Source organism: Canis lupus, chromosome 24 (genome assembly GCF_003254725.2).
Source record: "Canis lupus dingo isolate Sandy chromosome 24, ASM325472v2, whole genome shotgun sequence".
Taxonomy (NCBI): domain Eukaryota; kingdom Metazoa; phylum Chordata; class Mammalia; order Carnivora; family Canidae; genus Canis; species Canis lupus.
In genome coordinates this window covers 34691202-34718300 of record NC_064266.1, presented here as the reverse complement: position 1 = coordinate 34718300, position 27099 = coordinate 34691202, and the positions used below count along the sequence as shown (strand labels likewise).

The 27099-nt window shown below is 38.4% G+C and overlaps 1 protein-coding gene across 6 annotated transcripts in view; it reads right to left on the bottom strand.

Annotated features, from left to right (window-relative positions):
* Positions 1–27099, bottom strand: part of NCOA3 (nuclear receptor coactivator 3) — a 145395-nt gene that overhangs the window by 75138 nt on the left and 43158 nt on the right. The gene's annotated exons all lie outside the window — the stretch shown is intronic.

Genomic DNA, 27099 nt, shown 5'->3' with positions numbered 1-27099 from the left:
CTCAGCAAGGAGCCTGCTTCTCCCTTTCCCTCTGCCTGCCTCTCCCTCTGCTAGTGTGCTCTCTCTTACCCGTCAGATAAATAATTTCTTTTTAAAAAACAAAAACTTATCAATTATCCTGGCAGAAGTTAATGCTTAAATACTCAAGTCCAAAAAGATAAATATCTACTGGATGGATGGATGGATGGATGGATGGAGCAAGGAAGGACGGAAAAAAAAAAGGAAAAGAAAAGAAAAAAAATGCCACGGAAGTTTTCTCCCCCCTCAGGAAAAGACTGCATCTGAGTCACTAATAAATATTTTTAAGTAGAGGAGGAAAATGAGGGGCAACTCTTTAAAAATATCTGCAATAAAATAATGAACATATAAATTGCTTTCTTGCACTAGAGGAAATGTGAAACAGCCTATGGTGCAACAAGAAAGTGAGCCAATAAAACATTCATCTTCACTATGAACTTTCAAATGTAACAATAAAACAACAATCTACCTATCACTAATTCTAGTGGTGTGTATAAATATCAAAACAACCATAGCCATAACAATACCCTAAAGTCCATGCTAGAATTGACAGGTCTGTTGGGAAGGGGCAGAAGAAAAAATGATGTATTTACAAGTTCCCTATTACAGCCATGACTAATCCATACAGAATATATAGGAATAACCAGCCACAATCTAGCTACATCATGTGAAGGGTTTGTTGCACTTTTGAAACCCAATTTAAGGTGAGAAAATTGATGAGTGGGAAGGAAGCTGATCATATGTTGTTCACAAAGGAAAAGGAGGAAAATCCAAGTAGTGTATAAATGCCATACAATTACAATCTAAAAAAGAGCTATTATATCTAACATATCTATTTCTAATTACAGTATAGTTTCCAGCTTATAAATGAGATGTCAAAAGAAAGCTAGTTCTTGGAATATAACCTCCAATCCACAATAATTACCTATTAGTTTATGGTTTAAAGAGCAGAAGCTCTGGAGTCCACCAAATCTAGGCTCAATTCTCAGCTTTCATTTACCAGCTAGGTACCAACTTGAAGACTTCTTTGAGCCTTAGATTTCTCATTATAAAATGGGAATCACACTTCTCAAGGCTCTTACGAAGATTAGTTGAAAATGCTTGAGACACTTACCTGTACCTGATGCATAAATGCTCAATAAATTAAAGGGCACCTGGTGGCTCAGCTGGTTAAACATCTGCCTTCAATTCAAGTCATGATCCCAGAGTCCTGGGATCGTGCCCCACGTCAGGCTCCCTGCTTCTCCCTCTCCCCACCACTCACGCTCTCTCTCGCTCTCTCTCAAATAAAATATTTTTAAAAATTAATTAATGAAAACTATTATTAGTCAACAAATGACAATATGACATCTAACAAGAATGTACAAGCACATTCAAATAAAAAATAGGAAAAATTACAATCATTAGTTTTAGTGTTTAAATGAATTGTTTTATTACTTGAATTTTATATCTAATTTAATTAGAGGAAGGTAAAGGAGGGAAAGCAAGCAGAATTTCCATAAAGAAAGCCCAAGTTCTTCTAGCTAGTTTTAAATCAGGTTTCATTTCAGAAATGGTTCTTTTGCTGTTGCTTCTTTTTATGGGGAAGAAGGAAGGCTGTGAGGTAAGGTTAGTACCTATAGAACAAGAGGGATGGGTAGGAAAAGGTATTTGAGTCAGAATGTACCTAGTACCATAAGCAGGAAACAAGTACCTCATACGAAGGATAGGCATGAGAGCCCACATTAATACAAGTATTACACTGCTGGTGAGAACTACCCAAAGGAGTGCTGACCCAAGCTAATCCGTACCCCATAACCCCCAGGATCCAAAGAAACACCATTTACAAAATTTTCCCCTCCCAGGAGATGTGCAGTTGGACTACAAGTGGTCCCCAAAAAGTCACAGATCAATGATGGCTTGCCTACCAAGACCTCAGAAGGGGTAGATTGGCTAAAAAAGTACTATACACTAGGGGTGTCTGGCTGGCTCAGTCAGACAAGCATGTGACTCGATCTCAGGGTTGTGAGTTTGAGCCCCAAGCTGAGTGTAAAGAGAACTTAAAAAATAAATACATAGAAAGTATTATACACTAGGATCCTGTAAGGTATGTGACCTAAGAAAACTGCAGTTATCTAAACCAAGATTCTGCAAAGCCAACAGTCCTAGCAGATTTCTTAGGGCTGTATTTTTTACCTTTAACAAAAATAAGCATATTCTTACCCCTTTTCATAATTTGGACTTCTGTCCATCACAAAACAAAAATAACAATAACAAAAACTACATGACATGTCCCTAAGATACTAAATATGGGGAGGGAAGAGAGGTTAATTTTTCTACTGGAATTGACAAAAAATGTGACTGAGGAGATCCACATTATCAAAACTTGCATCAGTAGAAATCTAATGGGGAAGAAAAAAAATCAAACTGAGCTTTGTTAATAGCTAGTCTGAGAAGATGTGCCTTCAGGCCAGAACAAAGAATCAAACTGGGGGAGGGGAGATGACAGAGAAGAAAATCCAAACCATATAATGCTAATGCTTGGGGAACACCAACTGGGCAAAAAAAGAGGCCACTGAATATCATGAACATGTTTTTCTTTTGCTGTTGAAAATGGAAGGGGGACAAGGACTCTACTATTAATCATATTAAACTCACTATTCCTGCCATGCTGCTATGGGTAGCGTTCCCAGGGACTCCTTCCTCAGTTCCCTAAAACTCAGAGATGGGGAATTACCATCTCTGGGAAAAGTCTGCATTGCCCCCTTATCTCCAAAACACAACAGAATAAGTTTACCCATCAATTTCAAGTTAAAGGTTACATAATATTGGTGTAAATGAAACATCATTTTGCAGTGGAGATTATTTAATCAAATATATCATTTTCTTCAAAACTGTAACAACAGATTTTCTTTGCAACAATTAACAGCAACAAATCTGTAGCTATGCTGAAAGGGAAAAACCAAATATAAGTAAAAAATCATACGAAAATTTAAAATTACTTCTAGGGGTGCCACTTTTGGAACTGTGTAAAGTTAGTTTAAAAGAAATTTGGGGGAGGGCAGCCGGGGTGGCTCAGAGGTTTAGCGCTGCCTTCAGCCCAGGGCATGATCCTGGAGACCAGGGATCGAATCCCAGGTCGGGCTCCCTGCACGGAGCCTGCTTCTTGCTTTGCCTGTGTCTCTGCCTCTGTGTGTGTGTGTGTGTGTGTGTGTGTGTGTGATGAATAAATAAAATCTTTAAAAAAAAAAACTGGGGGGGGGGGGCCTGGGTGGCTCAGTCAGTTAAGCCTCTGCCCTTGGTTCAGGCAGTGATCCTAAGGCCCTGGGATCAAGTCACACATCCAGCTCCCTGCTCCCCAGGGAGTCTGCCTCTCCCTCTTCTTCTGCCTGCCATTCCCCCAGCTTGAGTGCGTTCTCTTGCGTTCTCTGTGTCAAATAGATAATATATAAAATACTTTTTTAAAAAAATTTTAAAGGAGGGATCCCTGGGTGGCGCAGCGGTTTGGCGCCTGCCTTTGGCCCAGGGCGCGATCCTGGAGACCCGGCATCGAATCCCACGTCGGGCTCCCGGTGCATGGAGCCTGCTTCTCCCTCTGCCTGTGTCTCTGCCTCTCTCTCTCTCTCTCTCTCTCTGTGTGTGTGTGACTGTCATAAATAAATAAAAATTTTTTTAAAAATTTTTTTAATTTTTTAAAGGAAAAAAATTTTACTATTACTTAGACCATTATTACGTATTTTAGTAAACAATAAGTAAAACTATATTCAGTTATTCAGTACCCAACTTGTACATTAGTAATATATTGATGACAAACTTTTGAAATATCATCATTTTTTGACAAAGGCAGGAATTCTTTCAAATTATAGCATATACAGGTCTAGTAAATAAGGATAGGGTTAAAAAAAAACTAACACTGTATTACTACTTATCTCATGATATATACTAGAAAGGACTAAGCTAATATATACTAATTTCTTCTATGTAGTCATTTAGTAAGTTACGACCTGAAATTTTAAATGATGCAGTGAAAACAGAAGCTTTGCTTTCAGAAAACCTACATTTTGGAAATCCAGCTTCTTGAAGGAACTTTCAAGAAGAGACATTTAAATCAACTCAATGTTTCCTGTGCACCTAGGAGATGCCAGGTGTTGTACTGGCCTGCAGGAAGTATGAGCAAAATATGGTACCTATCACTAATTATAAAAGGAGAAGCAGGTATCAATAGCCCAAAATGCAACTAACTATGTTCACTCAGCAAATATTTGCTGAGCATCCACTCACTTCATGGCACCAGACACCAGGGATACAAAGAAGAACCAGAAGTTGTAGAATCCAATGAGAATATTTTTCGTAGGCCTGCTGTGGTCATTATAAAGCAGAGCAAACCCAAAACTATTTACTTCAGCAGGAAGAGGGAGAGAGAATACTAGTGAAATTCAAATGTATAGATAATTTCTACAATTACTTTTCAGTTATGATAACTAAAATCCTTTCTTTATAACAAAAGACAAAGGCAAAGAAAAAAAGTTTTGTAAAAAGTTAGCCATTTGTGTAAAACTTACATGAGACACAGGAAATATTAATGGGGTATATTTAAAGGTTGCTGAGAATGAAAGCTATTTTTTACTCAACATATCCAGGAAACTATGCCATTCACTTTGCTTACACAACAATACTATCCACTGATGAACAATGGCAGCAAATATAACCATTCTGCATTTTTAAAATTACCTTGAGATTAAGGAAAAAACTAAAAAATCCAGTTGGCAGACCAGTTTATTAACAAGTCCCCATATCTTTGACTGAGTTGTAGTTAGTACTAACATGGTTACCAGAACAGTCAAGCAAGCAAGTTGCTTGCCTGTGCTTGTTCTGCCTCCCTCTCCCCCAACCCCACCCCGCCCGCTCTTGGAAAAACTGCATGCAGTGCTGCACGATCACACAAAATAAATACAGGAAAGGGGGTGGGAGGATTGGGTGGGGAGCTGAGCCGAGGCTCTGGGCTCCACCAGTGGAAGGCGTTCCACAAGAATTGCTACAGGGTCAAAAGTTTACAGTGGTTTCAATTTCACCTTTTAGCAGCCAATCAGAAAACAGAGACAGCACACTGACCCCTCAGGCTGCAAATGAACATTAACTCATTGGCTACCAGGATTGCATTTGTTCCCTTTTATTGGTAGGCTTTCCTTTTTTGATTTTTCTCCTCCTTTTTTGAGGGCGGTGGGGAGAGGCAAAGAACATTTTAAGTTCAAGATGACAATTTTCACTTAAGACCATGTATTTTAAACAGGTATGTAAGGGAAGAAATGATCGAGTAATTATCTTTCTCCTTGAAACCAGTTTCTTTATCCTGTAATATCTAACAGGCTAATCATTAATGCTGGTATCAAATCAAGACAAAGAGTGAACTTACATAGGTTAGAGATTGCAATTCTAAGAACAATTTATAACATCATGAAACATGATGTTGGTTGTGAAACTAATATTGCACTCTATGTTAACCAGAATTTAAATAAAAATGTATAAAGAAAAGATGTTTTGTCTCAAGTGAATGCTTTAAAAATAACTCAGATAATGAAAACATTTAAGTATTTATCTACATCCCAATTTATTTGCATAAATTCCCTACCTCTTCTCCAAATCACTAATATAAACATGCAACACGCCTGTCCTTTTCATACTCTGCATCTACCAAAATGCAGGTAACAGCTCCTAAGGTTTAAGATTTCCTTTCTCATATTTCACCTTTCCAAACACTTCAGTACCAAGGAGTGATCTTTTGTGCAATAAACTCAAGAGTGAACCCTTTGGCAATACTCACAACTGCTCCCTAATTCATTCATTCATTCATTCATTCATTCATTCATTCATTCATTTTATGTAAATCTCCTAGGAATGCAGTAAACTAAACTCACTAAACTAATCCATTAAATACTGTTTTCAACATTCAAAATTTAACATTGAGCAAGGGTAAAATGAAGATCTGTACCCTTACACACCTTAACTATGCTATATTTAAAAACTAAATTTCTTTGAAGCATTACATAATAAAATGAAACAGCTGCTCTATCAAAATGATCAATTAAATCCTACAGAAGCCGATGTGTGAATCAGTAGTTAGCAATATTGCTCATTAATACAAGATGGTTGAGTTTTAGCAGTATTACTGACTTAAATTTAAGCTTCTATTTAGAAGCCCCTGTAGGCACTAACACTGCCTAAGAAAATTATTTCATGTAAGATATTTATTTTCTTATCCCAACCAGAAAAATTAAGAAAGTAGTTGTTTCTGAACACCCAAAGATAACCAATATACAAAAGTGCCTTACTTAATATACAACCGCTAAATGACTTCAAAATAAATCCATAGTGTATAAAGTTTCCAAAGCAACTTAATGTCAGTTAAGGCAGTAAAAAAAGAAACTTGATATTGATAAAGTTTTTTTTTAATTCAGCATTAAAACAAGTAATTTTCTAGTAACAACTCACAAGACTTCATGATATTTATGCATATTTGATTTAAAAATCTGTATGTTTAAAATCTAGTAGTTTTTATTTTAAACGTGGCTGGCAGAAGCGCCTTTTATATATTAAATTAGAGGAGTGCTCTGTATATCTTCTTTTTACAAGATGGCCTCATTTTGAAAGAAAATGGATGCGATAAAATTTTACATCAAGTCAGCATGTTAGCAAGAAGCTTTTTTGTGTGTTCTGAATTTGATTAATACAAGCCAAGGTCACTTCCTGAAAGATGCCTACCATTGCAGCTGCAGGCAAACCAGGCTCCCAAGTTAAGGACAGGGGGGAAGGGAATGGATGATGGCATTCATTAACACTAAGATAAACTTCCATCTTCAGTAGCAGCTATATAAGAAGGGGGCAGCATGAAGATCCCAGAATTTCTGCCACATAAAGATTAACATATTTCTAGTCATTGATATTTAAAAACAGAAATTTAATTCATTATATATAATGCTCATATCAAAATTATGTCAAAGATATCCTCAGGGGACCGCCCGGGGTGGCGGCTCAGCATTTAGCCTCGCCTTCAGCCCAGAGCATGGAGTCTCAGGATCAAATACCCATTGGGCTCCCTGCATGGAGCCTGCTTCTCCCTCTGCCTGGTCTCTGCCTCTCTCTCTCTCTCTCTCTCTCTCTCTCTCTCTGTCTCTCATGAGTAAATAAATAAAATATTAGAAAAAAAAAAGATATCCTCAGGGCGCCTGGCTAGCTCAGTAGGTAGAGCATGGGATTCTTGATCTAGGGATTGGGAGTTCCAGCCCCACAGTCTCTACACAGTCTCACCCACAGTGGGTGTAGAGATTACTTAAAAATTAAAATCTTTCAATAAATAAATAAATAAATAGATATCTTCATTGCTACAATGCATTAAAACATTTCAGGGCACCTGGGTGGCTCAGTCGGTCAAGCACTTACCTTTGGCTCACATCATGACTGGGGTCCTGGGATGGAGCCCTGCATCTGGCACCCTGCTCAGTAAGGAGTCTGCTTTCCCCTCTCCCTTTGATCCTCCTCCCTCCATCATGCTCATGCTCTCTCTCTCAAATGAATAAATTTTAAAAAGAAATCTTTAAAAAAGTATTTTTCACTACTAATACTATATAAATCATCTAATACCAAATACTGATGTAATCTTAGCATTAACACAGTAAGACCTGTAGACAAAATGGCCTACAAAGAAAAGAAACAGGCCCTTGAAGAAAATAAAATCAGAGATTCAAGCTCTCTCATCTAAAAATCAAGGGTAGCTAGTCATAAAAGTAGAAATCCAAAACAAAATCCTATGTTACAAAATACTAAAGTTTTGTGCTGAAATTCAATTAATTTTCCTCTTACCAACATTAATACAAGTATTATTGTTTCTATGCTCAAAAAAACAAACATCAAAATATACATGACCGCCAATTAGCACAAACCCTCTCTGAATAATTTAACAGAATGATTTAATTGAGTAATTACTATGCATAGCTAGGAAACCATACTAAGTTACTTTGCCTGTAGCTCCATGAGATCCTATATACATTTCAACTAACTAGATAAACTATTAAGTAGAATAAGGAAATCTATATACTCATTTTCTAATTTTCTATTTAACCTTGAATAAATTAAATTGATTTTGTGTGCTTGTTTTTCCTACCTACCAAATGGAGTCATGCTTGAGCTATGGCATTCTAGAGACATATAAATCAGCAAATCACCTCTGTATTTTTACTGGCTATATAATAAACACAACATCTATTTTTTAATCAGCATGTTCAAAAGACATGATATTTCTATTTTGTACATAAACTGGGAATATAATTTTGTCCCTTTCTTGAGCTCCCCATCATTGTATTTTGATTGAAGTCTAGTTTGATGACTTCAACAAAAAAAACTGAACAGATATTAGATGCTCAAGTTCAAATAAACTGATAATGCTTTATTTTTTTTAAGTCTTTTACCTTTCAATGACTGTTAAGAAAGGGCTAATATTTAATAAGCACAGAGCTTTCCATATATGTGAAGGGTTTTTTAAATCATTTTTGGAAGGGTGCCTGGGTGGCTCAGTTGGTTAAGCATCTGTCTTTGGCTCAGGTCATGATCCCTGGGTCCTGGGATAGAGCCCCGTATTGGGCTCCATGCTTGGCAGGGTGTCTGCTTTTCCCTCTCCCTCTGCCTGCCACTCCTCCTGTTTGTGCTCTCTTCTGTGTCAAATAAATGAATTAAATCTTTTTGTTTCATTTTTTTTAATAAATCATCTTAGGAAAAGGAAGACTATCAAGTGAAAAAAATACTGTGAGAAATCCCTGAATTCAGAAAATCTAGTTGCTGCACATGGCAGAGGCATGCATTCAGAAGGGTTTTACAAGATCTAATTACATGCCTTTGAGATGGGGCAAATTCTAAAAATGGACAAAGGGTTAAAAAAAAATTTTTTTTTTAAGATTTTTCATTTATTTATTCATGGGAAACACAAAGAGAGGGGCAAAGACATAGGCAGAGGGAGAAGTAGGCTCCCTTGTTGTGGGGAGCCTGATGCAGGACTCGATCCCACCAGCATCCCAGGATCATGACCTGAGCCGAAGGCAGATGCTCAACCACTGCGCCACCCAGGTGCCCCAAAAAGGGTAAAATTAAACATTTATATACCTTCTCCTACAGAACATTTTGTGAAGCACTCAGAAGAGATAAATTTTTCCTCAATTTTTTCCAGCCTTTATATATTCTTTTTTCAACCACATGACTTAATCCAAAAATAGAACAAATCAAAGAGTTAAGCAATAGCTAGCTTCTTGCCATATACATTAAGGTGAAGGAGATGCAATCATTCCCTCACATCTCCAACCACATCATTCCTCTCCCCTGGTCTTACCCAAGTACCCAATGTGCTCCTTACTTGGCAAATAAGACAAACTCCACCAGGGTCAGGACAGCTAGATGCCTGGTCTTCCTGTACCAATGCAGTTTCTACCCCAAAAATAGAACCTGAAAGGAAGCACTGGCTATAAAATAAAAACAAAATATTGACCTCCATGTCTTTTTGCTCTCCCAGAGTGGTTCACAGATATAAGTTTGAGAATTACTCTATAAGATTCACAGATTGTTTTTTAAAATTTCAAATATTTTCTATAGCATTAAACTGGATTGACTGGCCATACCACAACTTAAAAATTCTATTACAACTTTATTTTTTTAAGATTTTATTTATTTTAGATAGAGATAGCAGGAAGGAGAGGCAAAGGGAGAGAATCTCAAGCCAAATCTGTGCTGAGTGCCAAGCCAAGGAGGGGCTCAATCTCACGACCCAGAGATCATGACCTGCTCGAAACCAAGATATGGACACTTAACCAACTGAGCCACCCAGGCAACCCCGCCATATGTTCTTTTAAAAGCACACTGGAGGGGCAGCCCAGGTGGTACAGCGGTTTAGCGCCACCTGCAGCCCAGGGTGTGATCCTGGAGACCTGGGATCCAGTCCCACATCGGGCTCCTTGCATGGAGCCTGCTTCTTCCTCTGCCTGTGTCTCTGCTTCATTCTCTCTGTGTCTCTCATGAATAAATAAATAATATCTTTAAATAAAAATAAATAAATAAAAGCACAGTGGAGGGATGCCTGGGTCTGTCTTCAGCTCTCAGGTCATGATCCCAGGATCCTAGGATGGAGCCCAGAGCCTCAGCAGGGAGCCTGCTCTCCCTCTTCCTCTGCCCCAACCCTCCACTTGTGTTCTCTCTCTCTCTCTCTCTCTCCAATGAATAAATCTTTTTTAAAAAATAATAAATACATGCACATTGGACTATGAGCCTCAACCATACCTTCAAGTGAAAAAGCTAACAGGCTGTCATTACAGTTTACCACACAGTCCCAAAAAGTGTATATCCTCCATTCATTTCATAAATGTTTGCTGAAACTATACAATATTGTACACTACTGCTATTCCAGTTTCTGTGGATACAAAGGTAAACAATGCATGAGGCCCTCACAGAAGTCCTTAAATACAGACATGTATTTGCCCTGGGCATGGCAAAGGAAGGTGCTCAGAGTCTAAAAAGACTTAATGCATGCCTTTGAGATGGGATAAACTTTAAAGATGGACAAATGTTAAAAATTACAAAGCTTGTACATTTTACTGGGTATTAACAAATAAGTATTTCCCGAAAGTGATTAGTCCCATAAAGGAAAGAAGCAGGATGATAAAATACAGAGGGAGGGGGAAGTAGGAAGAGGAAAGTAATTTCAGGTCAGAGAAGGGGGCTCCCTGAAGATACAACATTAATCTGAGAACTGAAAGGAACCAACTATGCAAAGACAATTCCAAGCAGAGAGCACAATATATGATGGCACTAAGAGATAATGAAACTAACAAACTATTATTAATCAATTATCTATTGTATTATATCATTAAGTCTGACAATTCTTTTTTTTTTTTTTTTTAGATTTATTTATTTATTCATGAGAGACGCAGAGAGTGAGAGGTAGTGACACAGGCAGAGGGAGAAGCAGGCTTCATGCAGGATCCCGATGCAGGACTCAATCCCAGGTCTACAGGATCACACCCTGGGCTGAAGGCAGACGCCCAACCACTGAGCCACCCAGACATCCCAAGTCTGACAATTCTCAACCTTCTTTCCACTTCTAGGCTGAGTCCCACACTACACAGACCAATGGGAACTTGAAAATTATGTGCTAGATAATCTGCCTAAAAAGTAATGTGCTCCATTTTAAAGTTTAAGTTTAATCAAGTCAATAAAAAAACCATACTTGGGGCACCTGGGTGGCTCAGTGGGTTAAGCATCTGCCTTCAGCTCAGGTCATTATCCCAGAGTCCTAGGTTCAAGTCCTGCATTGGCTCCCCAGGGAGCTTGCTTCTCCCTCTCCCTCCCATTCCCCCTGCTTGTGCTTTCTCTGTCAAATAAATAAAATCATTTTAAAAAATAAAAAAAACTTAAAGCTCGTAAACAGTATAGCTTTCTAGGGAAGTCTTTGTAATGAATGAGGCAAAGAAATATTACTAAAAATTATGTTTAATCAATGGATTTGGAGGGAAAGGGCATTCAAATTCCAACTCTCCTAATTGCTAACTATATGGCTACCACCTGTTTCTTCCTCTATAAAATAAGGATAGCATCTCTTGCTCTACCTGTCTCAAATGGCAGTTAAAAAGACTGAATGAGGGGATCCCTGGGTGGCTCAGGGGTTTGGTGCCTGCCTGGAATCCCAGGATCGAGTCCCACGTTGGGCTCCCGGCATGGAGCCTGCTTCTCCCTCCTTCTGTGTCTCTGCCTCTGTGTGTGTGTGTGTGTCTATAATTAATAAATAAATAAATAAATAAATAAATAAATAAATCTATCTATCTATCTATCTATCTATCTTTCAAAAAAAAAAAAGACTGAATGAGGGACGCCTGGGTGGCTGGGCAGTTGGGCGCCTGCCTTCAGCCCAGGGCATGATCCTGGAATCCCGGGATCGAGTCCCACATCGGGCTCCCGCATGGAGCCTGCTTCTCCCTCTGCCTGTGTCTCTGCCTCTCTCTGTGTGTCTCTCATTAATAAATAAATAAAATCTTAAAAAAAAAAAAAAAAAGACTGAATGATCTGAGATCCTTGCTACCACCAAGGATACTGTCAGGAAAAGCCATGACTCTAGATACAAAAAATATACAGCCCATTCATTAAGAGAATCTCCCAGGGCCTCACACTTGATTTTATTAATTCTTACTTAAACCCAGCTTACTAGATTATCTGGTTTCCCAACTTCACAGCATTATTAAAGGAAGAGGCTACTAGAGGCAATAATGTATTGACAACAGCAAGACAGTACAGATAAGTGGCTGGCAAACAAAAGTGAAACAAAAAAAAAAAAAGTTAAAATAAGAAGCAAACACAAAAACTCTTAAAATTAAAGTGGTCTAGGAGCGCCTAGCCAGATCTGTCAGTTAAGTGTCTGACTCTTGACATCAGCTCAAATCTTGATCTCAGGGTCATGAGTTCAGGCCCTGCTGCATTGGGTTTTATGCTGGGTATGGAGCCTACCTAATAAAAAAAAAAAAAAAAAAAATATTCAAGTGGTCTAGACTCTACAATCATTCTGCCTAAAGAGAAATAATCCTGTTTAATTCTGAAGGTAAAAGAGGTATCACCCACAGCAAAAAATAATAATAATGCTCCAAATGTCCTGTAGTATGAGAAGATTAAACATACTTGGCACACTGCTTGAAAAGAGTGTGAAGACACTTTAAAATTTCCATTTCCAAGGGTTAAATTTCCACAAGAGTCGGTGCCATAACGGTTGTGGTTTTGGCTATGCCAGCAAACATTACGCTGTGTACCTTTTTCTTCTCTGCACCTTTTTCCCTCTATTCCCAGCCTCCCCAAGTATGGGGCTTCCAAGCAATGGAATGACCAGAAGGCATTACTGCAAAGGTTAGAAAATCGTGGGACTCAGAAATCAAGAGTGGGGAGTCAGAGTTAAGGCAAGAAGGAGTTTCCCTTAAGTACAACACAAAATCCAGAAGGCTAAAGAGATCAATACATTAAAAATTAGCATATTTTTGTAGAAAAACTCATAATCAAAGTTAATCATCAACTGGACAGATCTCCTACAATTTGTGCACCAAGATAGTAATGGTAAAGGAAGTGATCTATTGAATAAGCTAAAAATTCATGAATTTAAATATGAAAATATACACACAGGAACACAAAAAAAAAAAAGAAACTGTCCCAGGTTAAAGAGGACTGAAGAGACCTAACAAATGAATGCAATGTGTGCCATCTTGGATTTTCCTTCCCTCTAGAGGAGATTTTGGGACAACTGGTGAGATATAGAATAAGATCTATAGAACAGGGGCAGCCCCGGTGGCTCAGTGGTTTGGCACCACCTTCAGTCCAGGGTGTGATCCTGAAGACCCAGGATCGAGTCCCACATCAGGCTCCCTGCATGGAGCCTGCTTCTCCCTCTGCCTGTGTCTGTGTCTCTACCTCTCTCTCTCTGTGTCTCTCACAAATAAATAAATTAAATCTTGGGATCCCTGGGTGGCGCAGTGGTTTAGCGCCTGCCTTTGGCCCAGGGCGCAATCCTGGAGACCCGGGATCGAATCCCACGTCGGGCTCCCGGTGCATGGAGCCTGCTTCTCCCTCTGCCTGTGTCTCTGCCTCTCTCTCTCTCTCTCTCTCTGTGTGACTATCATAAATAAATAAAAAGTAAAAAAAAAAAGATTTAAATAAATTAAATCTTTTTTTTTTAAATCTATAGAACAGATATTGTAACAATTCCATGATTTTTTTAACCACAGTGTGATAATGTAAAAAATATAGGTCTGAGGAAACGTATACTGAAATATTTAGTACAGGACATCATATCTGCAACTTACTCTCAAATGGTTCAGAAAAAAATTATTTTTAATGATAAAAAGAGAAAAGCAAATATAGTAAAATGTTAAAAATGAAGACTGGATGGCACCAAGTAACTCTTCGTCTAAGTGCTGCAACTTTTCTGTAAATTCCAAATTAAAAAAAAAAAAAAGAAAAATAACCTAAAATGTATATAATAGACTGGGACGAAACAAGAGTAGTCTGAAAAGACAATAAAAACCCAGAACATAGGGCAGCCTGGGTGGCTCAGAGGTTTAGCGCCGCTTTCAGCCCAGGGTGTGATCCTGGAGACCCGAGATCGAGTCCCACATCAGACTCCATGTATGGAGCCTACTTCCCCCTCTGCCTGTGTCTCTGCCCCTCTCTCTCTCCCTCTCTCTCCCTCTGCGTCTCTTGTAAATAAATAAATAAAATCTAAAAAAAAACAAAACAAAACAAAAAAACCAGAACATATAGGAGACCTTACAAATTAGTAAGAAAAGACAACATAAGAGGACAAAAGGGCAAAGAATCAGAATAGGAAGTTCACAAGAACACAAATGGTCAACAAATACATGAAAACATGCATAGTTCTCCCAAGAGATAGGGAAATGTAGAATAAAAACAATTGAAGAAAACAATGTCAGGTGGCAAAAACTAATCATTTTAAATATGTATCCTTTATTCCATGGCTAAGAATATATATTTATACAAAGTTATAACAATATGGATAAGGTTATCCAATATAATACCCTATAAAAAAAAAGGGAGGAAGGAACAAATAATGAGCATCAGTAGGGGAATATAAACTAATTTCATGCAAGCTCTGTAAGGTAAGAGACTCCAGTATGTTCTAATCATTAATATTTATCTCCAGTAACTAGCATGTGACATATTCAACATATATTTGCTCAATTAATTGAAAAATGGTTGGGGATCCCTGGGTGGCTCAGCGGTTTAGCACCTGCCTTTGGCCCAGGGCGCAATCCTGTAGTCCCCGGATCGAGTCCTGTGTCAGGCTCCAGGCATGGAGCCTGCTTGTGTCTCTGCCTCTCTCTCTCTCTGTCTATCATGAATAAATAAATAAATCTTTTTTAAAAATGGTTAAAGGATATCACAGAATGATGTATTATATAGTCCTTGAAAAGAATGCACTATGAAATATATATATATAAATAAATAAATAAATAAATAAATAAATAAATAAATAAATAAATAAATAAAATTTTTAAAAAGATGGGGTGCCTGGGTGGCTCTGAAGGTTGGATGTCTGCCTTCAGCTTGTTGTAATCCCAGAATCCTGGGATCAAGCCCTGTATTAGGCTCCCTGCTCAGTGGAGGGAGGGGTCTGCTTCTCCCATTCCCTCTCCCCCTGACTTGTGCTCTCTCTCAAATAATCGGACAAATCTTTAAAAAAAGGAGGGGGGGGGAATGCAGTAGATGTACATATATAATCACCTAAGAAGAGGTCCATGAAACAAATGGACAAAACAACTTGCAGGTAACATATAACATAATTGTTTATAGAGTGTGAGAACATGTCTACATAGATATATCCGCTTATATTTGGGGAAAAGCAAAGAAAGGTTCATACAATTTTGACAAATGATTAAAGTAATGGAATGTTTTTTCAAGAGGCGGGATTACAAATAACTTTGTTATCAGTATTTTAAGATGAAAATTAAATTTAAAGAAGATGCCACAAAAAAAACTATTAAGCTGCACACATCATTAAATTCCTTAATGTAACATAAAAAGAGCAGATTAGAAAAAAGTTAAGTACTATGCACCAAGAGTCTTAAAAATCTCTGATCCAGATTCTACTTCCAGGAGTCTTTCCAAGAAGTACAGTAGTCCCCCACCTTATCTGCAAGGAATACATCCCAAAAAACCCCAGTGGATGCCTGAACACACACATACACACACACACAATGTTTTTTCCTATACATACTTACCTATGATAAAGTTTATTAGGCACAGTAAAAGATTAACATAGAAAATATATACTACAATAAAAGTTAGGTGAATATGGTCTCTAAGTACTATACTTACCTTCCTTCTTATAATGATGTGATGGCAGATGATAAAAAAGATCAAGTGAACGACACAGGTGCTGTGACAGACCATTAGCCTATACTACTGGCCTTCTGATAATATATTAGAAGGAAGTTTATCTGCTTCCAGACCTCAGTTGAAATCCCAGAAAGCAAAGCTTAGAGGAGGACTTAGTAACATATTTGCAAACAAAGCTTAGGATAACAAATGCTCCCATCAACATTACTTTTAATGATCATAAAATGGATGCAAGCTTTAATTATTGAAAGTTCTGCCCAAGAGTCCCTCTCTGGCTCCATCAGTAGAGCGTGCAACTCTTGATCTCTCAGGGTTGTTGATTCAAGCCCTACGATGGACACAGATACTACTTAAGGGAAAAGTTCTGCACAATTACACATAAAAGATGCAGAAATATATAAAAACTGCAACACAGGATAAACAAAAATTTAGCAAATGTGCCAAATATTAATCCCCAAGATTACTAGTGCCCTTGTTCCACTTGGAAATTGCCCACATATTTCCAAAATAAGCTGGTTTTGCTCCTATGACTAACAAATAAAAGGGATATGACACATTATAGTTTATTTATGAACATTCCCAAACTTATTTTGCATTTGAAATACAAAATCCTAACCCAGGGGCCCCTGGGTGGCTCAGTCAGCTAAGCACTGACTAGTGGTTTCAGCTCAGGTCATGATCTCAGGATCGTGAGATCAAGCCCTGAATGTTATGTTGCTCCATGCTCAGCAAGGAGTCGGCTTCAGATTCATAATCTCTTTCTCACTCTCCCCACCCTCAAAATAAATATGTAAATCTTTAAAAAGAAAAACAAAACCCTAACCCCTTACCTAAACTAGATCCTAAGCCCAATTCCTATCCCTCATTTGCAATTTAAACAAAACAAAATGAAAATATCAAGAAAAGTCACAGACTGGGAGAAAATATTTGCAAAACACAGATCTGATAAAGGATTTATACCCAAAATATACAAAGAACTCTTAAAGGGGATCCCTGGGTGGCTCAGCATTTTGGCACCTGCCTTCGGACCAGAGCGTGATCCTGTGGACCCGGGATCGAGTCCCACATCGGGCAACCTGAGAGAGCCTGCTTCTCCCTCTGCCTGTCTCTGCCTGTCTCTCCCTCTCTCTCTCTCTCTCACTGTCGCTCATAAATAAATAAAAATCTTTGAAAAAAAAATAAAATAAATTCCACATTAGGAATTTTTTTAAAAAGAACTCTTAACAATAACAAAAAATAATCAACATAAGAACACAACCCATTAAAAAATGGCAAAAGATCTAGACACCACACTGAAGATATACAGATGGTAAAGACACACATGAAAAGATGCTCAATATTATATGTCTTTAAAGAATTAAATTTAATGCTAAAATGAGGAGCACCTGGGTGGCTCAGTCAAGCATCTGACTCTTGATTTCAGCTTAGGTCATGATCTCAGGGTTAAGATCAAGCCCCACTTTGGGCTCTGTGCTGAGCAAGAAGCCTGCTTAAGATTCTGACTTCCTCTCCCTCTGCCCCTCTTAGCCCCCTGCTTTGTACTTGCTCTCATGCTGTGTAAGGGAAAAAAAAAAAAAAAAAAAACTAAAAGGAAATACCACCACACATCTATTACAATGGTTAAATCATGGGCGACCCTGGTGGCTCAGCGATTTAGCGCCGCCTTCAGCTCGGGGTGTGATCCTGGAGACTGGGGATCGAGTCCCACGTCGGGCTCCCTGCATGGAGCCTGCTGCTTCCTCTGCCTGTGTCTCTGTCTCTATCTCTCTCTGTGTCTCTCATGAACAAATAAATAAAAATCTTAAAAAAAAAAAAAAAAGAGTTTAAAAAAAAAAGAATGGTTAAATCTTAAAAATGACAGTAACAAATGCTGATGAGAATACAGAGCAACAAGAGCTCTCCTTTATTGCTGGGGGAAATGCAAAATGGTACAACCATTTTAAGATAGATTGGCAGTTTCTTACAAAGTTAAACACACTCGGGGATCCCTCTGGGTGGCTCAGGGGTTTAGCGCCTGCCTTTGGCCCAGGGTGTGACCCTGGAGTACTGGGATCAAGTCCCACATCGGGCTCCCTGCATGGAGCCGGCTTCTCCCTCTGCCTGTGTCTCTGCCCCCACCTCATATCTCTCATAAATAAATAAATAAAATCTTTAAAAATATGTATATATTTAAAATACTTAATAAAAGTTGTGGCCCATTTAAAAAAAAGTTAAACGCACTCTTTATCATAGGATCCAACAATCACACTCTTTTTTTTTTTAAGATTTTATTTATTTATTCAGGAGAGAGAGACAGGGGGCGGGGGGCGGGGCAGAGAGAGAAAGCAGGCTCCATGCAGGGAGCCCAACATGGGACTCAATCCCAGATCTCCAGGATCACACCCTGGGCTGAAGGCGGCGCTAAACTGAGCAACCCAGACTGCCCCAACAATCACACTCTTAAGTGCAAGCTGAACACATGTCCACAAAAACTCTACAAATGTTTAATAGCAGATTTATAATTTCCAAACTTGAAAGAAACCAAAATATCCTCCAATAAGTTAAAGTAGATTAATTGTTGTATATCCACACAGTGGAATATTATTCAGCAACAAAAAGAAATGAGTGGTCAAGACAAGACATGGGGAAACTTTAAATGCACACTAAGTGAAAGAAGCCAATGTGAAAAAGGCTACATACTATATGATTCCAACTACATGACATTCTGCAAAAGCCAAAACTATAGAAACGATGTAAAAAAAAAAAAAAAAAAACAGTGGCAGCTAGGGGTTCAGGGTGAGGGGAGGAGGATAAATAGGTGAAGCACAATTAACTTTTAAAAGAATTGAAACTATCCTGTATGATATTGTAATGACAGATATACAGCATTATAAATTTTTCAAAACCTACAGAACAATAAACACAAAAAAATCTTAATGTAAACTGTGGACTTTGGTTAGTAACGTGGCATGCATATTGGTTCATTAGTTATAAAAAGTGCACCATGTACCACAGTAATGCAAAATGTTAAGAGGGGAACTAGGGGGCTGGGCAGAAGTGGAATACAGGAACTCTGCTATCTACTCAATTTTTCTGTAAATCTAAAATCTATTCTATAAAACAAAGTCTATTCATTTTTAATGTTAAGAATTACAAAAGGGACACCTGGGTGACTCAGTGGTTGAGCCATCTGCCTTTGGCTCAGACCAAGGCGTGATCCCGAGATCGATTCCCGCACTAGACTCCCTGCATGGAGCCTGCTTCTCTCCTCCTTCTGCCTATGTCTCTCTCTGCCTCTCTTTGTGTCTCTCGTGAATAAATAAATAAAATCTTAAAAAAAAAAAAAAAAGAATTACAAAGAAATACGCTACTTTTCAAGTGGATATCTAACACAAATTAAGTAATCAAGTTTTTTTTAATAATTGAATTGTATAAGACTTTCAAAAATAAGGCTGCAAAATTTTTACACCATATAGCTCACTTTTGCAATGCAACCCAACACTTCCAAAAAGAAAAGTAACATGAAAATTCTTCATCACAGGCTTCATGCAATCTCTCCGTCATTAATACCAACCATGTTGGCTCTTAATGATAAGTTACACTTGCTTCAACAATACATTTAAACTTAACTCAATATGGAAGCTTTCTTCATTAAAATTCTCACACAATTGTTAAGTCTTTGCAATATCATCTGCATAAAAAAGGAAAAAATTGGGGGCAGCCAGGTGGCTCAGCAGTTTAGCATGGCCTTCAGCCCAGGGTGTGATCCTGGAGACCAGGGATCTAGTCCCACTAGTCCCAAGTCAGGCTCCCTGCATGGAGCTTGCTTCTCCCTCTGTATCTCTCATGAATAAATAAATAAAATCTTTAAAAAAAAAAAAAAAAAAGGAAAACATTTTAAGACTTTTTCCTACCATTTCAAAAACATTTATCAAATATCTACTATGTACCAAGCTAAACATACTGTGATAACAGTTCCTGCCTTGTCAAGGAAATTAATCTTATTTTCCAATGAAAATCTCTTCTAATAAGCTTGTTCTGAGGACTATTAAGTAGTGCAATGATACAAACTTTAGATGTTACCAGAACAGAAATACAAATTGTTAGTGATTCACACAAAAACCTGAGAACTAGCTTACCAAGAAGAAATTTAAGTTGTAAAATTACAAAGTATTTTGGTATTTTTGGATTAAATAAAAAAGCACAAACATGACTAAATAAATTAGGGAAAGAAAATATCTTAAACCAGTTTCACAGGCAGCTCCTCCTCCCCTCAATAAATTGGGGTACATTCACAAAGAAAAAAAACACAACCTTAACAATCCCTAATAATGACAAAGCCTGTAAGTACCAAGTGAGCACTTAAGGTACTGCTTGCTGTTTATTACATGGAAATCTCTTCAGACACATGCATAAACAGGAAACACTATTTTTGGCACAAGTCTTAGAGAATGTAAGTTTGTATATAGGCAGTTCTTTCAAGTACTACACGGGGAAAGTAGCTTCAAGCTTTCAAAAGAAAGAAACTAATAAATCTCATATTAGAACTTAAAATTTCCTTCACCAAGAGACTTGTAGAGCACAAGTAGAAAGTAAAGCAATAACTGTATTATTACAGTACTATAAAAGTATTAATTACAGTAATAATACATATTAACTTATCAGGAAAGTATCTCACTTCACAGACAAGAAAGGACTCCAGAAGCTGTGATTTGTCCACTCTGATGAAGCACACCCTCAAGTATGCTAAGATTCCATCTGTGATAAATGGGAAATCCTAACATAATAAAAATATTCTTAAAATCTGCTTAGATTTAGTTGCTCTGTTTAAACCAATCTGCTTACATTTAACTACATTAGAGCCATTAATTAGATTTATTCAGATAAAAGCTCAGCAAATAATTCTATAAGTCTTATATTAACATCTTAAATAGAAAACAAACTGGTCATTAAAAACCACTTTTATGGGCAGCCCCAGTGGCCCAGCGGTTTAGCGCCACCTTCGGCCCGAGGTGTGATCCTGGAGACCAGGGATCCAGTCCCGTGTCGGGCTCCCTGCATGGGGCCTGCTTCTCCTTCTGCCTGTGTCTCTGCCTGTGTGTGTGTCTCTCATGAATAAATAAATAAAATCTTTGGGGGGGGCGGGGACTTTTATAAAGAACTTTCTAATCCCAACATTCACCATTTACCAAAAAGCTTAAACCACTTTTTACCACAAAAACTATTTTATTAGGGGTGCTTGGGTGGCTCGGTGATTGAGCGTCTGCCTTTGGCTCAAGTTGCTATCCCAGGGTCCTGATCCCATATCAGGCTCCCCACAGGGAGCCTGCTTCTCCTTCAGCCTATGTCTCAGCCTCCCTCTATGTGTCTCTCATGAATAAATAAATAAAATTGAGGGGGGGAGGGGAGGGGAGGGGAGGGGAGGAGAGGGGAGGGAAGGGAAATGTAATTTGGGATGCCTGGGTGGCTCAGTAGGTTGACCATCTGACTCTTGATCTGCCTCTGGATTTCAGCTCAGGTCATGGGCTTGGGGTCATAAGATCCAGGGCAAGGAAAGAGATCTACTTGAGATTATTTCCCTCTCCTTCTGCTTCTCCCCCTCCTCACCTGTGGTTTCTCTCTCTCTCTAATAAGTAATAGGTTAACACCACCCATTAACTGATCAAATTATACTATGAAAGACTGTCTTGCATACAATTAATCTCCAATAACTTTTACCCCTTTTCTCATTCCAATTATTTTCATGCACCATTTTGAACCTAGGGAAACAAACTGTTTATTTTAAACTCGATCCTACCATAAACAGAAGAAAAGGAACATTTCTAGAATCCTAGGGCGCACAGCATTTCATCGTTCATGTATGAGACATCTACAGTTTAGGTAAGTTAGAATAACTTGCTCAATGTCTCACAACTGAAGGAACAAAGAAGTAGAACTCAGAATAGCCTGAATTCCAAGCTCATGCATTTTGTACTATCCTTCTCCTTTTAATGTATTAACCATTGTGGTCTTATAAATTTTGGTTCTAAAATTACCCAATAGCAACAATTTTGCAATTTTGGGGGGAGGAGGAGCACAAAAGTAGAAAACAGATACCCAACAACTACCTAAAACTACATTTTTCCAATACATAACCAAGGGATATTAGACCTATAGTCTCACCCCCTATTTTTCGTAATTCCGAATCTTAGGTCTAGAAAACCATTAGAGGACAAGATCTTGCCAGAATCAGAACCCCCATCTTCCCATTCCACGCTTGATATACCTTCCTTATCACTCCACTTGTCACAGAGCAGTGGATATCCTACTATGGTGCCCACAGCAGCAGCAAATTCAGAAATGCAAATTCCTGAACCCTGCGCTGGTACAGTTAACCCTGAAGGTGGGGTCCAAACAATCCATGGTTTAAGCATTCAGGTGATTCTGGTGTGCTCTAAAGTTTGAAAACTATTGTTTTTCGAAGAAAACTTGACCTAGGACAAATGCTCCTTTAAGAAGGAGTTAATCATACTCCTAAAAAGAGAAAACAGACTGACTTAATCCTCCTTTCCTATTGTCTAGCCTAGAGCAGTTCTCAAACATCAGAGAGCAGAATCACCTGGTTAGGAGAGGCTAAACTCCTGGGCCCTATCCCCAGAGATTACAATTCAACAGGCCTGGGGTAGAGGCCTTGAATTTGCACTTCTAATATTGTCCAGATGATATAAATACTGTACAAAAGCAAACTACACTTTTGAGTAGCAGTGTACTAAAAGCAAACCCTCATATAGATCTCACATATCCCAACCTGAAGAACACTTCAATCTTTCTTTTCTCATCCTTCCTGCTTGCCCAATGAGATCTCAATCTCTCCCATGATTATTTTTGGAAGTCACAACCAATTTTGTCAATTCAATTTGTAGAGGAAGGCAGTCTGCCACTCCAAAATGTGTCCTTTTGGCATGTGGATTATTTTAGGCTATTTTCAAGAAAGAGAAGGCTCAAGAAGAATCTTTGATCTTCCCCCTAGCTGCCTAGAATTTAGATAGAAGACCTGCTCCAGGAAGGAGCTATCACCAGAGATAACTACAGTATAATAGGAATTAGGTGTGGTAGACAAGGACGAATTTACCAAGACTGTTTTTTTTTTAAATTCCACTGCTCTATGTCCTATTGTTTCTATATAGTACAGCAAACATTTACTCTTTCTCATCTTTCTGCCAATTGTCTTCCTTCCCTTTGAAGTCCTTGACCTCACCCCCTTTCTCCTTAGCTCTGTATGGCATGTATAATGCAATTGCCTGACTACCTACCTGTGGGCCTCATATTCTTATGGAGCCCCCTTACACGTATAATCAGATTGATTTTCTTCTATTAATCTGTCTCATGTCAATTTAATTCTTGGACCAACCTACAAGAACCCTGATAGGAGAGGTAAATTTTCCTCCCCAATTCCCATTTCTCAAAATATACAATGAGGTTAAGTTAGAATTGAGATTTATTATCTTCAGAACAAAATACCAAATAAAGCTTTCAGAAGGGCTTATATGAAATTTTTTTTAAAGATTTTATTTATTTATTCATGAGACACACACAGAGAGAGGCAGAGACATAGGCAGAGGGAGAAGCAGGCTCCGTACATGGAGGCCAATGTGGAACTCGATCCCAGGACCGTGGGATGACACCCTGAGCCAAAGGCAGCTGCTCAACCGCTGAGCCACCCAGGTGTCCCAGCTTATATGAAATTTTAATATGGTTCAAATAAATTTGTCATGTGGCCACAAGAAAAAGTATCCTATAAGATACCACAAAGAACAGCTGAATTGAGAATACCTCAATTCTATCAGGAGGTCCACACATATGTGACTGTAGGGAGAAATTTGAGAAAACAGTTTGATGATCTTTCGGCAACTTTTTATATAGACTTATGTGAAAATTCTACCACTACAGTCCCATAACAGCAATACCCAGATGGCTAGATACACAGAAGTACGAAAAGAAGTATGTTTATAAACTGATGATCACCAAAATTACCTATTTCATTTATTCATTCAACATACTTTTACTAAATGCCTACTATAAGCAAATCAGGAACTCAGAGGCACAAGATGCTCTTAAGAGCCCATGTCCTGGGATCCCTGGGTGGCGCAGTGGTTTGGCGCCTGCCTTTGACCCAGGGCGTGATCCTGGAGACCCGGGATCAAATCCCACGTCGGGCTCCCGGTGCATGGAGCCTGCTTCTCCCTCTGCCTGTGTCTCTGCCTCTCCCTCTCTCTGTGTGACTATAATAAATAAATTTTAAAAATTAAAAAAAAAAAAGAGCCCATGTCCTGAACTACCAACATCACCTGATATCATTAGTTTTTAATATTTCTGAAACTTGTCCATTTCATCCTAACCCCATTACTACTACCCTTTAGTAGTTTAGGTAGTATATTTTCCCTGGATTACTCCAAAAGTCTATCATTATTCTTCACTTAATCCTCAACTGAATCTGGACAATCTTTCCATGGCTATGAAGCTCAAATTCCTTTCTCAGCTCATTTCTAAAGACCTCTCCTTATACCTAATGGTCCACCCACACTAAATAATTTAACATTTCCCAGAGAACACCCAAATGCACCAAGTCTTGTTGCAGAAGCCACTCTTGGTCAGAATGCTATTCTACTGACCCACCTACCTCCAGTTCATATCTTATAATAACACCCTTCCTCTTGAAAGCTTACCCAGATGCTTCCACTTTGTCTCTTCCAGCCACTCTTTTCCAGCCCACTCTCCCAATCCCAAATTAGGTTATAGACTCCTCTAATGAGCCCAATAACACCTATGAAAAACATCCCTACTGTGCTTACCACCAGGTAAATGCCTCTCTTCTTGCTCTTCCCCCTCTTGAAAACAGAGTCCAAGTCCCTGCATCATTTTAGCCACAGTACCTAATAGTTAGCAGGCACACAATATTTTGTTGATTAAATAGATGAGGGGAGGAAGGATACAGGTGAATATGTACAGGATGCAGAAATCTTGGCAGAATCATTCCCCATAAAGAAGTTGAAACATCTGAAAGTTACTTACCAATATATAAGAAAGTTTTACATAAACTCTCATAACATTTGAGAAATTCTCTGAAGATAATTCTACTACTATATACAAGACTCTTGGTTACAAGCACAAACGAAAATTAAAAAACAGTACTGAAAAACAAGAATCAGTCTGCCATCAAATAATTTGTGGTACGGATATAAACTCTTCGACTCAAGAAGTTAAAATATAATTAGGGGCTTTGGAGTGGCTCAGCCAGTTAAGCATCTGACTCTTGATTTCCACTCAAGACATGATCTCTGGATCACGAGATTGAGCCCCATGCTGGGCTCTGCACTGAATGTGGATCCTGCTTAAAATTCTCTATCTCCCTCTCCCCTTACCTCTTCTCCTGCTCACACTTTCTCGCTCCCTCTTTAAAAAAAAAAAAAAAAAAAAAAGTTAAAATAGAATTAAAAGATGCCAACACAGCTATTACAGTTTTCTGGAATTTAAAACATACACACACTTAGGACTTAATGTCATGCTACAGAATACCAAATGCCTTTGGTTTTCTGTTCCAGGAATGATGTTTGGAATTCTGCCAAACACAAAGAAGAAACCCTAAGGTTCCTCCATGCTTTGCACTATGTGAAGAAACCAGCCTGCCCAGAAAAGATGAAATCATGTACAATATTGTTGAAGAACCAGTCATAAAAGACACATTTCAGGGCACCTAGGTGGCTCAGTTAAGTATCTACCTTCAGCTCAAGTCATGATCCCAGGATCCTGGGAGGGAGTCCTAAATCCAGCTCTCTACTCAGTAGGGAGTCTGCTTCTCCCTCTGCCCTTGCCCCCTACTTGTGATCGCTCTCTCAAATAAACAAAATCTTTCAATTAAAAAAAGACACATTTCAAATAGAAAATGAGAAGACGGGATCCCAGGGTGGCACAGCGGTTTAGCGCCTGCCTTTGGCCCAGGGCGCGATCCTGGAGACCCGGGATCGAATCCCACATCGGGCTCCCGGTGCATGGAGCCTGCTTCTCCCTCTGCCTGTGTCTCTGCCTCTCTCTCTCTCTCTCTCTGTATGACTATCATAAATAAATAAAAATTAAAAAAAAAAAAAAAAAAGAAAATGAGAAGACAGTAAAGATTACAAACTTTATACAGTCTAGTCTATCCAGTTGAGAGCCTCATCCTAAAACAGACATAAAAAATATTTTATGGCGTTGTTCTGAGAATTAGAGGAGAGATTTACATAAAGCACTTGAAATACTCAGATCCTAATACATGTTATCAAGTGCTCAATAAACAGGAATTATTGATACTAATACTTTATGATAGAAGAAATCTTAGAAAGCAAAAGCCAGATAGCAAAAGTTTCATTCCTATTACTGTTTCACTTCTTTTCTAATGATAAAGACTTCTTCTTCTAAACTGGGTCCCCAAGAAAATTTTTATAAAAATGAGTTATTACAATTACCAGCTAAATCAATTATGTTTACATTTAGTAAACAAAAAAATTGTTAACAAGCATTTAGTATCTTCATAATGCTACATCAAAGTCATTTCATAGATATAAAGGATACCTAAAAATCACATTACACATATAAAAATTCTAAAATCCTTAAAATATCTAAGACAAAATATGACCTATGTTATGGATTGAACTGCAACCTCTAAAATTCATATGTCAAAGCCCTAACCCTCAGTATCTCAGAATATGACTGTATTTGGCAATTGGGCCTTTTTTGTGTGTTTGTTAAGTAGGCTCCATGCCCAGTGTGGAGCCCAGAGTGGGGCTTGGACACATGACCCCCCAGGGATCGCATGCTCCATCCAGTAAATGAGCCAGAGAGGCACCCCTGGAAATATGGTCTTTAAAGAGGTAATTAAGTGAAAATGAGGTGAGTGTCTTATATGACTAATGTCCTTATAAGAGGAAGGAATTTGGACACAGACACATACATGTATATAGAAGGCAGCACCTGTAAGCCAAGGAGAGAGGCCTCAGAAAAAAAAAAAAAAAAAACAATCCTGAGGCACCTTGGGTGGCTCAGTCAGTTAAGCATCTACCTTCAGCTCGGGTCATGATCTCAGGGTCTTAGGATAGAACATCATGTGTGAAATTAAATAAATAAACAAACAAACAAACAAACATACATACATACATACATCATGTGTGGCTCCCTGCTCAGTGGGGG